The sequence below is a fragment of the Orbicella faveolata genome, unplaced genomic scaffold (genome assembly GCF_042242905.1).
Source record: "Orbicella faveolata isolate gen_17 unplaced genomic scaffold, um_ofav_v1 contig_25, whole genome shotgun sequence".
Classification (NCBI taxonomy): Eukaryota; Metazoa; Cnidaria; class Anthozoa; order Scleractinia; family Merulinidae; genus Orbicella; species Orbicella faveolata.
In genome coordinates, this window is record NW_028301553.1 from 10,722,549 (window position 1) to 10,736,880 (window position 14,332).

The 14,332-nt window shown below is 38.0% G+C and overlaps 1 pseudogene; it reads left to right on the top strand.

Moving 5' to 3' along the window:
- The first annotated feature begins 11,622 nt into the window (after positions 1-11,622).
- LOC149108920 (trace amine-associated receptor 9-like) lies at positions 11,623-14,127 on the top strand (annotated as a pseudogene).
- The last annotated feature ends 205 nt before the right edge of the window (positions 14,128-14,332 follow it).

Genomic DNA, 14,332 nt, shown 5'->3' on the forward strand with positions numbered 1-14,332 from the left:
GACAAACATCCCTTTCGCTTGATACAACTTCTTGTTATTCTCCAAAGCCTTGGAGGCCAAGTATCAAACTTGGCTATTTCAACACTGTGGAGGTTCTGTTGACTCAGTTTTGTCCAAGTTAACGTTAGTTGTCGGATGAATGACCGTTTTGCTTTTCACCTCATTACTAGCTAGCACTCACAGATTTCACTGAGTGTATCTTTTTTGTGCGGTTGTCGGGGTTAGATATTACACAAACAAGATATAAACTAAATAAAATTAATAAATGAAATAATTCTTAGAATTCCAATATTAGGACCTTTTCTTCTCAAATTTGGTGAAAAGTACTGTTACATGACTGGTATTAGAGCTATATATTTGTTTTTGTGACCGTGCCCATACATTCTCTGTAATGGCGTTCCCATACTAGCCTGATTCTCAGACGTCCGAGGTCGTTCGCAGCCCCTTCGTTACCCAGCTCTCCATCTCGCATCTGATATACTCTGTGGGAGGCGTGGAAAAACTGTTCTCTGAACCGTTCAAAGTGCTCAAAACGTTTGTTTCTGGTATTGATGTCCTTCTTAACTTGCAAACGGGATTCGGAAAGTTGCTTGTGTTCCAGATGGATCCTAAGTCCAAGCCGAAATCACGAGGCCACGATGGATTTGCAGCGAATCCAATGATAATTGTAATATCCACTCTAGTGAGCTTTATGGAAGATCAAACAAATTTCTTACGGAAATTTGGTATATCAGCTGGCTCGATAGGAAAAGATAAAGCTCTGAGTCTGAAGATTTAGATCATGGTATTTTCGTCGCCAGAGTCCTTACTAGGAAGTGGTCGTTGGCGAAGGTTTCCTGGGGAAACCGGACCTTTGTATGAAAAGTATTTGTTGAAATATTCTGTGTAAACAGTTTTGTTTTCCACAAATTCATTATGTACTCAAACTTAACAGCCAAACACATCACTAAATACAGTTTACTGTAACGATACTTCAGGAGGAATATTTCATATCCATTTTATGTCAAACAAAAATGTACCATTTTCTTTATTCCTTTTCGAGCAAAACAAGCCATGATCGAATATTATGGGAATATTATTAAACTTAGAAAACGCAAAAGAGGCTTCAATATAGAAATTGTCCACACTTGTACAAAAGGCTCTGTATCTAAATTGCTTTTGGACACTGTTTCCCTATTTGCTGCACCAAGTTTGTCCGGTTGAGGTGAGAAGTAATTCTTCCCAATGTTTACACAAGCTGGAAATGCCCGCACAACTACAGGAACACCTGAATGCCTTACTACTGTATATCCAACCATCGAAACTGTAGGAGGTAACTCTGTCAGACTTGTCATCTCCTTTGCCGTTACTGGCGAAGGGAACCTTGTTTGATCTTGAGGTGGATTTGTAGGAAATTGAGCTTTCTTCACCGACTTCGCCTCCAGCGATTTCGCGGCAGATACCTCCTGAGTTTGATCTCGACTCAATCCCCGCTTTATGTGAACCACGGCGTTTTTAGATACCCCTGCCCTCAACTCGTCTTCGAGACTTCTGAGATTTCACATCAATTTTTTCGATCTTTTTCAACTTTGGGTAGCATTTTCTTGTGCAAACATATTACAAGTCCTCGTGGGAAGTTTGTAATTGACCGCCTAAAATCTTGCAGAGTTCCTCGCAAAGCGCCCAAAAACCGTTATTCTATCGCTTGTTTCGAGAAATTCAGCGCAGAACAAGTACTGAATCGAGTTATTCTGAGATAAGACGGCTATCTTCGGCGTAAAAGTTACAAACATGGCTAGAAAATCTTTACTTTGCCAAAATCTGATCAAGGAAAAACCCGCTTGAAATTGATTTGTTGCCTTTTCCACGCTTCATTTCTTACGCGCGTCGTGATTGGCTCTTGCTATACAATAGGTGCTCTGACATCATGAACACGACCTCGCACAGAGTATATCAGATGGGAGAGAGAGAGAGGGGCCGCGAAAGACCTCGGACGTCTGAGAATCAGGCTGTTCTCATACAAGCTCTGTAATTTAACAAATATTTTTTTTCTAGCTCGAGTATTTGAGCTATAGATCTGACATTTATCTACATTATCTCTGCATTATTTACTTTAGAACTGTTCATTTTGTTTTTCGATTTGATATTTTTATAGCCAAGAAATTTATGTGAACGCGTCCATACACTTTTTGTAATAGCGGAGCATTTAGCATCCATTCCTTAGAAATTTTGGTAACCTATCAAGCCGAGTAAATTTGGTTATGATGTCACCGTACGAGCGATGTCCGTCCATCCGTCCGTCCTTCCGAACAGACTCTTGGGGAGGCGGAGGGTAGTCTCAAGGTAACCCGAACGGGGGAGCTTAAGAATGCCATCTTTTCTTGGCGAGTTAATGAAAACTCATCGCTAGCTATATCGTTACGTCAGCAAACGATGGCGGAGTTTATAATGTAATCTTTTCAAGAGAGGGTTTAACTGAGGCAGAACGTGGAAGAGAATAATCGGGGGCAAGAATTACTAGTAACAGGAGATCGCGAAGGAGAGCAGGTGCGGCGAGGGCTAGAGAAAGGAGACGGAACAGTACTGAAAAATGCCGTGAATTAGAGCGAGTCAGGCTGAGAGAAACGAGATGAAACAATACCAAGCAATGCCATGAGGCAGAGTTAGCGAGAGCTTGATAAAGGAGGCGAAATGGCCGACAAATTGTCTCAGAAGCCTACAGAACTTCCCAAGTTAATTCGCGCGTCGAGATGTGCAGCCGTGCAAATCACATGATTTTTACTGTGTTTAGAGAAATTACAGAACGCTAAATACAGCAGAAAAGATGGTTGATTCGTTGATCTATCGAAAAGATTAGTTCAGTTCCGTCTTCACTACTTTTGCTGCAAGTTTCTGCCTGGAAGGCCTAGCCAGTGGCAGAACTTGCGGTAAGCGACTGATCTATTGTTGTGGTGTTTTCTATAAAAATTAAGCTTATCAAGTTGCCTCATCTTCAATAGGTATTTTTTAAAGTCTTTTTCACTTGAAGCCATGCTGCGCGACATTTTCTTGCTTCACTCCAATGTTCTCAGATAGCTATCTGCGGTTTGTTGGAATCAATTATGAATTCAGGGTGACTGGCCGCGTCACGCGATTGTTTTCATTCCAACGGCGAATTTAAGGCAAAAAAATTATGAGAAACACAGGCCATAGCGGCCTACTTAAAATCATTTCCCCAGAGAAATATATTTTGATTTTCAAACAGGTAGGTCTATAGTTAACCCGTACAAAGTGTTTTTATGGCATTTAAAGTTATAGCCCATAGCAAAATATGGCGATATTTTGGTGCTATAATTCGTATGCAACACATTGCCAAATTTTGCGAGTCTGTTTGAGCTCGTTTCGTTCTCAAAAATAACCTCAATAAACCCCTGGCGCGTTGTCGACTTTTCTTCTGACATATTCCTTGCACAATCGTCTTTTGGAAAGTCCCTGATATATTGCGTACGTAATTTCTACAATCTTGGTTAGGCTTATTGGGTATAGTTTATTAAAATTTAACTGGAAAAAAGACCACACGCCGAACAATTACATGATCATAATTGCTCAATTTCTGAGTTTCTGATCCAAGAAAAAATAATTATCTTTTTCTCTAAGGTCAGTTATTGCAATCAGGAGCTCCGCTTAACTTTTAGGATTGGCTAAATCTATATATCTATACGACCAGTAAACGAACTTCGTACAATTTCTGCTAGCATGTACAATGCCCGACAATGTAATCGCCATAAGTTGTAAAAAGACCTGGAAAATTCACAAACAAATTCTCCATAAATGCGTAGACAGCTGTGCTTGATTCTTGGACCAAAATGGTTTAAACTTACAACTTGCGATTGGATTAGGAGGATACTCAACGAGGCAATTAATGAATAGTAAATATCTAAGTGGAGCTCTTGAGCTAAAATATCGTGGTTCTTTTACTTGTTTTTATTGTGTCCAATATGCGTACTCGTAACGAAGCCCGAGTAAACGCTCTTAGAGCGTCTAGTTTTATTGATTGACAGGAACAATATTGAAAACTATCTAACCTTAATCACGTATCAGCTCCACTAGTAGAAACTCAATTGACCCTATTCATAAATGGCTGCCAAGTTAAAATGATTTTTTATGCATTTAAATAAGCCCAACTAACCTCGTTTGAGTGTAACTGAAAAATTGTTTTGAATTATCAACTCAAAAACGAGATTAAAAAAGAATTTTTAACTCACAGCCATTTATGAATAGGGTGTATAAGAGACCAGATACAAAAAAATTTGTCAGCTTCCCATCGAAGTAGCTCAATTTTGTAAGCCACACGTGTACGCATTGCGGACCTATCTTTGTTAATGATTGTATTTTATTTTCGCCATTGAAACTAATTTGTCGCTTGTTCGTGTAAAATATTGTGTTATTTGCGCCCAACACATAGATTTTCGTTTTTCCCAAACAGAAATACTTTGAGATCCAACATGAGACCTGTTGTATGTTTAATAATGATATTGTAAGGCTGTAAAGTAAAATAATCGAAAAGTGAGGTATCGGATACATTTTTATACTGTTAAATATGGTTCGCAAAACCACTTTATGAACATATCTGTGATAAGTTTAAAACGAAGAATTAATTAGAATGGCCGTTCCACATTTGCGTGAAATTTGAAGTGAAGTGAATTTATTTTAAGGCTTCAGTAGCGCTGCGTCCGCGCACCTTATTTCGGTAACTTTATTACACGAAAAACCGCACTTTGATTGCGCTTTCACGAGGGTTAGCCGAGTGTTTTAAACACGATAAAACACATGCTGCGAGTTTTTTGAACAACTTCAAAAACGTTTGTGGTATATCTACTCATTTGTAGAATAATCCTTGAGTTTATTATTGTTTTTGTAGAGAGAATCGGCTGCAAAATTTAGCCGTGTCTTCATCAAATTTAGACACTCATTAAGCATTTACTTGTTTCGTATTTCTTTTATGAATTATAAATGAGTTTTGAATGATTCTGTAATCTCCTTGCATTTATCGATTTTAAACTGTTAGGAATCTTAAAATTGACAGGTAGCCAATTTAGTTTCGAAGAAAAATTACCGAACTTCACTGATGCAAACGTTCCCAGCGAAATGATCAGAGAAGGTCAGCATCAGTATCACGTGGTAACGTGCAAGCTTACAAAATCGCTACAACGTAAGGCAGAATATTTTGACGGATTAAAAATGTTGAATTTTGACACCTTGTCTTAAAGCTTTCTCAAATTTATGAAGATATCTTTTTAGATTGCCCGTTCTCGCCCTAAAAATCAATTGCAAAAATAAGCACCGCATGAACGTGCTGATAAATATCACTTCTGCGTTGTAAGTTATAGATTTTTTTCCTTTCAATTATTTCCTGATTATCGATTCGGTAATCTCCTTGCATTTATAAACGTTAAGCTTTGTCGCGAGTCATAGAACCGACAGGTAGCAAGCTTAGTCTTGTAGAGAAATTAACGAACTTCACTGATGGAGATTTTCCCGGTGAAACGATCAGAGAAAGTCAACATCAGTATCGCTTTTCCAAAAAAAAAAACAAAACAAACAAACAGGTCCTGTACATATAGTACAGAGATAAAGTAAAATGTCGCTAGTGAATATATGAAAAACCATATATTTGAACTGCGGAGAACGATTTTAAGACATGATTGATCATCGCAGTCACACACACAACTTAATCAGTTGGGAAATTAAAGCCTGAAAAAAAAAAAAAAAAAAAAAAAAGGAGGCTTGAACGGGATTCGAACCCATGACCTCTGTGTGCTCTACCAACTGAGCTATCAAGCCAATTGGGAGCTGGTAACTTCGTAATATGCCCATAGATGGTGAAGATGCAAGTGAATGTATGAAGAGCATGTATTTTTACTGACGAGATTGATATGGAGACATTATTGATCAACGCAATTATATAAACAACTTAAGCAGTTGTGATATTCAATTAACACCATCCAAGAAAACATTTTATCAGTCTCGCATAAATTTGCCGTGCTGTGCAACAACTTCGTACCCGGTGTCTTCGCTTCCCTTGACCAGCGGTCTGGGAAAGCAACCAACGCGCAATTAATTAGGCTCGGACCACTTTAGAGAGCAGCCGGATATCTTTGATCTACACACACTAAAATTACGATAAAACCGATTTGGCTAACATTAAAAATACGGTCCTGAATATACAAATACAATGATCAATTGCTTTCTCATCCATAGCAAGCGACAACGCTTTTAAATTGCTATTGCAAACATCACTGCCATAACGTTATTCACCTAGCAAAATATTTTATTCCGTTTCTGAAAGTTTTTATCGACATAATCTGTCTTTACATTCGAGATTCCTTGTCGCAGCTGTTTGGTTGCATGAACTAAAATATTAAAAAAGTTCAATTCAATAATAAATGAAATCAAATGAATAATGGGCAGATGTGATAAAATAATTTTGAATGCGATTCACGTAATAAAAAAGAAGACTTGATCATTAGAATGAAGTTGAAAATTGTATGTGTGTGGAGATATCACCTTATAAATTCGACATTTGCACATATAAGATATTGAAGAAAAACTCATTTCAAATGCCAAATGAAGGAGCTATCAAAACGTCCATCATGTTATAGCTTATCTTAATCCACTTATTCAAAAGTTGTCAAGTTAATCCCTAATTTAGATTGGTGATTGGCTGCTTGAACATTATTACTCTGTTAAATGCTATGTAATTTTTATAGGTAACGGCATAATTTCGACAAAAATTGGTAAGAAATATCTCACAAGTAAATTTTTAAACGGCTTACGAAATTACACGAGCCCGTAAACACGAATACAACTTTGTAGAAAAAGTAAACTATTTATGGCCATTCACCGACTTCGAAATGTCTTGGATGACTGTCGTCAATTTAATCAAAAAATTGGCAGGTACCATAAAATGATTTTTAATATAAAACGAACATGTAGATTATAACTGATCAGCCCGGAAAAGACTATTGTAGACTGACTGTTCACGAAGGCCGTTAAATTTCTAAATTTAGGCAGGCCCAAATTAAAGTTTTAATTGTGTGCTAGCGGCCACAGTCCGTTTCCAAAAAGGAAGCCGTTTTTCCAATTGGTTCGACGACTTTTTTCACACTCAAAGCCTTTGGCACTTTCCAATTGTGCAGTTCATTCAAAGCGGTACTTTTCGGCCTGTCTGATACCGCAATGGATATTGTAATAAAAGTGTTTTTACTTTTACTAATTTCCATGTCAAATGATAGAGAGACAAGTGGTCTGGTTGCATATAAAAACAAATGTGAATTTCTGGTGATACCATTAACTCCTGACAAGATAGGGGACAATTATTTGAGGCAAATAATTGTATCTTGCTTTCCCGAATCTGAGGTAAGTGCAAATTTTGACTGGCAAATATAATTTCAATCCTTGGAAGCTTTTGTTTTCTTGCAAACAAATTTCTGATTCATCTTCCTTGTAATTTCACGCTTCTATTCTCATCCACTTGGTTGCGTTTCTCCGGTTTCAATCAACATTTACGACAACAATTTCCATCCCTTCATATTAGTTGTTCGATTGCCCAAGCAAAATGCCAGTCTACTAATTAAAGATCAATAAATTGTCTAACTAAATTTCGATATCAGATGCAATAAAACGATATTAGCTCAAGAATGTGATTTAAAATATTTTCAGTCATAATATTGATATTCTCGGCCCCCACAAGTAATCACCTTTAGACGATTTTCGAGAAGTTATTCCACCCCCTGCACGCGAAGATATCGTCTGTCAGGCAGAAAAACAAAATTTGTACACTCCATAAACTAACCCGCCCAACCACCGTGGCCAGATTCCTTTTCCATCAACAAGCATTGTTTTCCAATTTGTTTCAACGAGTTTTTCAGCCATTAAAAGATACTGGTACTTTCAGGTGTGTATTAACAATTCATAACGGTACTATTAGGTTTCATGAGGGTGTGACTGAAGTACACAGCTATCCTTCAAGTAAAAGCCATTAGAGAATTTCCGAGTTGTCCTTTTTTAGCTACCCTTCAAAAAGGTGTTAACATGATTCAGCGACAAACGTTACTGTTATGTGACAAAATAAGAACTAGTTTTTTTCTTTTTTCTTTGGAGCAGAATGTGAATTTCTGGCTATATGGACAATGCACTCGATCTCTCCAATGATTTTTCTTTTCTTTCGTGGAGGGCGACTGTAACACAGGTTACCAAAACGCAAGAGTAGTTAATGTCTGCCTGAGCCACTAACACATAGAAAAAATTCGGTTACATAAGTAATTCATACGGTGTGTATGAACACAAAACAAAAGACTATGCACGGCGGTGGACGTTCAAGATAAATCTTGGCAGCTCCGTTGGCTCCTTTGAAATTGGCCGGGCTTTATAACCATTCCCCTTTATTAACTCTCAATTAATTAACTCCTGACATACTGAAAACACCCTTTTATTCTCATAAAGTGGTGAAGATGGATGTTTCGATTAATAACACCAAACATATTTCTTGTAGACCTTTTGTTTACAAACAGTAAAAAGTGCCAGATGCTAAAACGAAATTCTAAGAAAAAAGTCTTCATATCAATTTGTGGATTAGGTATTGCCAGAAGGGTCGCAGATATGGTAGAACAACAAGTTTCGTTTTCTGGAAAAAAAATCTTTTCATAGTAAAGTGGGAGGCTATAGAATCCGTTGAGTTTATTATAAGCGGTGGGTAAAATATGCAAATAAATTGTTTGGTGTAAAGTAAAGAGACCGCAAACTTACAAAAACACAAGGGAAATCCAGTTTTCAAGCAACGTAGATAAATATTAAATTTAAAGATAGAAAGATGAATCACATTGTCCTCAAAAGCAGATGAAAGAGCTAGTACAGAAAAATTTCTAAGTTTGCAGCTAATTTTATTCTTCTTAAATGAGTTAATCAGATATCGGCAGCTCGTGCGTTGGCTGTTTGGTACATTGAACATCACAAGTCCTTATAAGTACTAAGAGAGCGATTTACTACATGGAATTATTAAAAAATTGATCATGACAGGTGAAATTAACTGACTAATATATAACATTGAATCGAAAGTGTAAATTATTAAGAACTTCACCGAGAAATTCAATATTTGACAATTATTTGCGAGCATTGGTGAATTTTTACCCAGATGACGAAGTCGAGTTTACTGAGCCTGAGGCGAATAAATTGTTTAATTTGACTACAAAATAGAGGACTAAAACAAAAGGCCACGGACGTAATTGTTTGTTTTTATACACGTATGCAGGCGTTGTTTTAATTCTAAGCCTATGTGTAAATCGATTGTGAATCAGTTTGCACATCGAGTTACAAGCGAAAACCACGAATAATAAATTGATCCGGTACCTTTGATTTATCGTTGTTGACTTCATTCACAGTTGTACTAATCGTCAAAAAATAATTAGCTCCAGTTTGAAAAACAATTCACTTCGGTCACTGGATCCGACCTGCTGGCGATCAGCGAAACCACTGCGTTTGAATACGAGTTCTTGAACACATTTAGGTCCAAGGACGATGTAGTCGATTAGAAAATTCCTGATGCTTTCACAAATCCTGGACTTGGAGTGTTATCTTTCGAAGAAATGAAAATTTCATTCAGCAACTGTCTGCCATGCATGTTTACTTGCCAAGATGTCAAGTAAACATGCGTGTTTGAATTTTAGTTCACGCGGTGACTCGCAGAAGGACATCATGATGGATACCATGCAAACCAATGAAGGCGCAAGTCTAACGATTTGTTAGAAAGCGTCGTCCATTATCGTACATGAAACGGCCCTTAGATGAAACGGTTCACCATTTTCCCCCGTAATTGGGCCGTTTGCATTGTGGCGATAATGTTGTGCTTGATTTAGACGGTAAAGAGCTTTAGCCACATCAATTAGGGTTTAGAAGTGCAATTGAACGGACATTTCTAGCTGATGTTGGCGATATTTTCCCTAAACTTTGATGCGAGTAGAGCCTTTCCGTGTCTTATCAGATTTAGGCGTACACGGCTTAGCTAACAATCAGTGTTGTCTACGACAAACCTTGTCGAAAGCTAGCGCTAGGGCAGAATTGTATCAGTAACATGTCAAATTCTGTGGCTATGTTTTTGCGGATACAAACAGATTATATCTGTATATCAAAAGAGGGAAAGAAAGAAAATCTTATTCGTAGGGGGACATTGGAAGTTGAACCAGAGAAATTCGATTCAGGAGTCAGGATACATTAACTTACCATTACACCATCAGAGCGCTGGTTGCCAAGAACCCGATTTTTTTAAATTTACATACTGTCTGCAAAATGTACATATATTACAGTAATAATAATGATAATGATGATGATGACGACGACGTGAACCAAGCTTGGAAATGTTGCGTCGTAAGTCGAGCTTTTCGACCAATCAGTCCAATTCTCACGTTCGACTCTGGAAGTTATACTTAACATGATTAATCAGCAAACGCTTCAAGCTGTGTGGCTATGTAAGAAGCGTGCAACGCGCGCTCGTGGAATAATTAGAGAGATTAAGCATGACGTTAAGTCAAACGGGAAACGGCAAAAAATGAAACTTTTGCCCTCTGTCTTCAGATGTCTGTACAGTAGAGTGAAAATATTTGTATTTGCGGTGAATAGTAGAAGACATTTTTCTATTTCTGTGTGATTTATTCAAGGATTACAAGAAAGGAAAAAAAATTAGAGGTAATCTTTGCCGTTTGCCGTCTGCGGTAAACGTCATGCTTAAACTCTCTAATGTTAAACGTCTCTTGCATTTGCTGAATGCATATGTCGTGTTTCAATATTATTCTCGGTAAGGGCAAAGCAAAAAATACCAAATTGTATCTAGGGTAAAATTGAGCCACATGTCATTTTCTAGCTTAAAAGACATCTTTTCTAGAACATTAACGATTCTTTCGGAGCCCAATGTCATTGCAATTTGTTTTCGAGAACCTCGTTTCAAAGCAATGTTGATTGACAGTAGTTCATTGTTCTAAAGGTGTCGTTTTGTTTCTCCAATAAAGGTATCGCGAATCAATTTATTTGTACTTTGGTCTTTTAAGTTGGAGTTTTAGACAAAAAATGTTAAACCCATTTCTCCTAAAAGTAAAATGTCTCAACTTCAAGAAAAGTATATTTTTTCCTTTTTTTTTTTCAAAGTGAATTTTATTTTGTTAGACAAAAAAAAAAAATTCTACTACATCAGGCGACAGAATTTTCCTTACTTCATCAAACAAGCTTCAGGCCATTTCAAGTTTTTCAAGTGCAGAGTCATGGCCGCATCACTGTACTCCCTACCCAAAACAGTGGTACACTGGTACACTGGTTCACTAGAAGCTCGATTTCCGTCGCTCTCTCGAGTCCGCTCTACGCTGGAGCGCGAGCTCCTTTCCCGAGCAGCGGCTGGTAATTGAGCATTGGTACGCAAACACTGCAATAGCGAAAGAATGCAGGCATTCCATCTCCCATTTGAAACGCCAATGCTTATATTGTAATATACTGAGAGATCAGAAACCCTAAGGCAAACAGTCAGTGCTACAAGAAGAAGAACATTATGGTGCATGCAAGTTCAATTAATATAAATACCCTTTATTCGTCAGACGTATTTTCTATTTGTCCATTTGGCATTTCCCCCTTCCCCAGGAAACATAAGCTTATTTTAAAAGATAACTATAGGTGTTTTAAATTTATCCCTCATAGGTTTGATTGAAACAACCGCAGACAGGCGTGAATCCTAAAAATTGAAACCCCGTGTGATCGACAGAGGTAGTTGGTTATTTAACGCCCCCTGCATCCAAACGAGAGACATTCTTCATGTACAGCATGGGCATAAACAGCAACGAAACAAACATCAATTCATCCAACTCAACATTTTATTGCCGGTACTCACCGTATGTATCATCATGGGAAAACGATGGGTCGGTTTTTTACTTGATTATAGGCCTCATAACGGTCGTGGCTTCATTCCCAACAGTTCTTATGAACGTATTCATAATCCTGGCTATAAAGCAAAGAAGAGAGCTTCAAAAACCCTCAAACATTATGTTGTCAAGCCTGGCCGTTACGGATCTTCTAGTTGGCGCTATAGTTATGCCGACGTGTGCCACTATTGATTTCTTTACACTGAGTCAAGTCTCGTTTGAGTATACGTGTATGTTATATGAGGTAAATAAATTCTTCGGGCCTTTACTCTTCTCAGCTACTTTTCACCACTTGACTGTTATTGCTTGGGAGAGGTACGTGGCGGTACAAAAATGGATGGACTAAAAGCTTATCATCACAAACGGCCGTCTCAAAAAGATTGCGATAGGTACCTGGCTCTCTGCCCTCTTCCCAACGGTTGCAAGCTTTTTAACGACAGTAGTCGTTATGGGTGATCGTACAATTTTGGAAGGCGTTGCAACCGTGTGGATTGCTGTAGATACCCTTTGCTTATTTCTTGTTGCATTCTTTTATCGAAAAGTTTACCTTGGAATACGCAATCGTAAGCTAAACGAAATCTCTCAAATCGACGTTCTCATGAAAGCAAAACTGGAGTCTAAAGTTGCCAAGACAACTGGTTTATTAACCGCAGCGGTAATATCATCGTTTATTCCAACATTTGTTTTTGGTATCTTAGCAAACGTTGTGCCAATCTTTCGTACAATTGCCCCTCACAGGTTTACACAAACATCGATTCAATTGAACTCCATTTTTAATCCGCTGCTTTACTGTTATAGAGACCGCCGTTTCAGAAACGCTATTTGCGAGCTGTTAGGTAGAAAAAAACCTCAAGCAAAACAGTCGAGAGTTGGTGCCGCTAAATTTTTCAGGCGAAATGATCCATTTAGATCGTCAAAGCTTCATACAGTAGGAAATGGTAGCCAACGCTTGAAAAGATCAGCATCTTGCAATCTAACTGGTGCTTTAGATTCTATTCATGGAACACCCTGTGTGGCTACAAGGAAAAGATCTTTGTCTGCTCCCATTCTTGATACATGCGGCGGCTCCTTAGATGGTTAAGATGCGCAGCAGCCTTCATCTATGGAGGAAACATGCCAGACGATATGTGATGAAAGCGGCGTGCAATGCGAAGCGACAGAAAATGGTAAAGGTAACAGGCCTGAAATACCACCGTGGAATAAATATATCAAGTTCAAAATCCTTTGATTCCAACATATTAAGCATCTCTGAACAACGCCTCAATTTGAGGCAGGATTTTTAAAATTACAAGTAACAGGCTGGACGCCACTGCAAACATTTCATTCATTTGGGATTCGAAACCTAAGCGAATCTTTATCACCTCATGTTTCTCTTTAACAGTTTAGAATTATTTTGTTCAGCCGCCCATTTGCATTTTGTACCCGTGTATCGAATTCGATTTAATTTGAAATTTTCGCGTTCATAGACGTCTGAAATAGTTGTTCAATGTCCTCGTGAACAGTCGTCCAGTTTCACACCTGATATATTGGGACAAACTTTCGCACGAAGATTCCAGAAAGAAATATTCTGTGTCCGTCTAGATAAGAAAAAAATGCATAGTTTCAGCAAACTTAGTGCAAAACTTCAGAGAAACAGGCGGGACAATACACTATCGTCGCTAAGAAGCCCCATCGAAGCACATATTGCCGTTGAAGAGCATCACCTTGAAGACTTTTTAGATTGCCTTTGCACTTTTGTAGCGCAATCTTCCAAACGTCTTTCAATCTTAGCTCAGATGGCTTAATCAGCTTAAGGTGGTCCGTTTTATATCTAATCAAGCAAGTCAAAACGGCTGTTTTATTGACATAAGATAAATAATAAACCCACTCTACCCTTACCCTGTGTGTAAAGACTTTTGCTGGACAATATGCAAATAAGAGACGCGGAGCCATCGAATATGGCGGCTTATTTGTTACTGCTAATTACTGGGGATTCCTGCCTGATAGCAGGTTGAATGATTGTACCGAACAACAAAACGGAAAACGTAGGAACATTTGCATAGAACTTGGTAATATTGAGCGATTTGGGGAATTCAAAATCACCAGACGAATGCGTACAGGTTATGCAAACCTAATGGAACACCGTTGAAATGGCAGGATAGGAATGTTGTTTGACAGTCAAGACATGATAACCCAGCTAAGGTAAACATATGTATGTTGGTTTATGCTTAAGTCGTGCTAATATTCCTGTGATATTTCGAATTGAGGTGATTTAATGACAAAAACAATGTTAGTACTTTTGGTCACGCATTCGACTGCTGGCGTGATTTTAATTTTTTTGTGTATGATTTGAATAATGTTTTGACGAGTGCCTAATCGTTTGCCCAAACTAAACTTTACATATATTGAAAGACCTATCCTAGTATAGTTAGAATCTA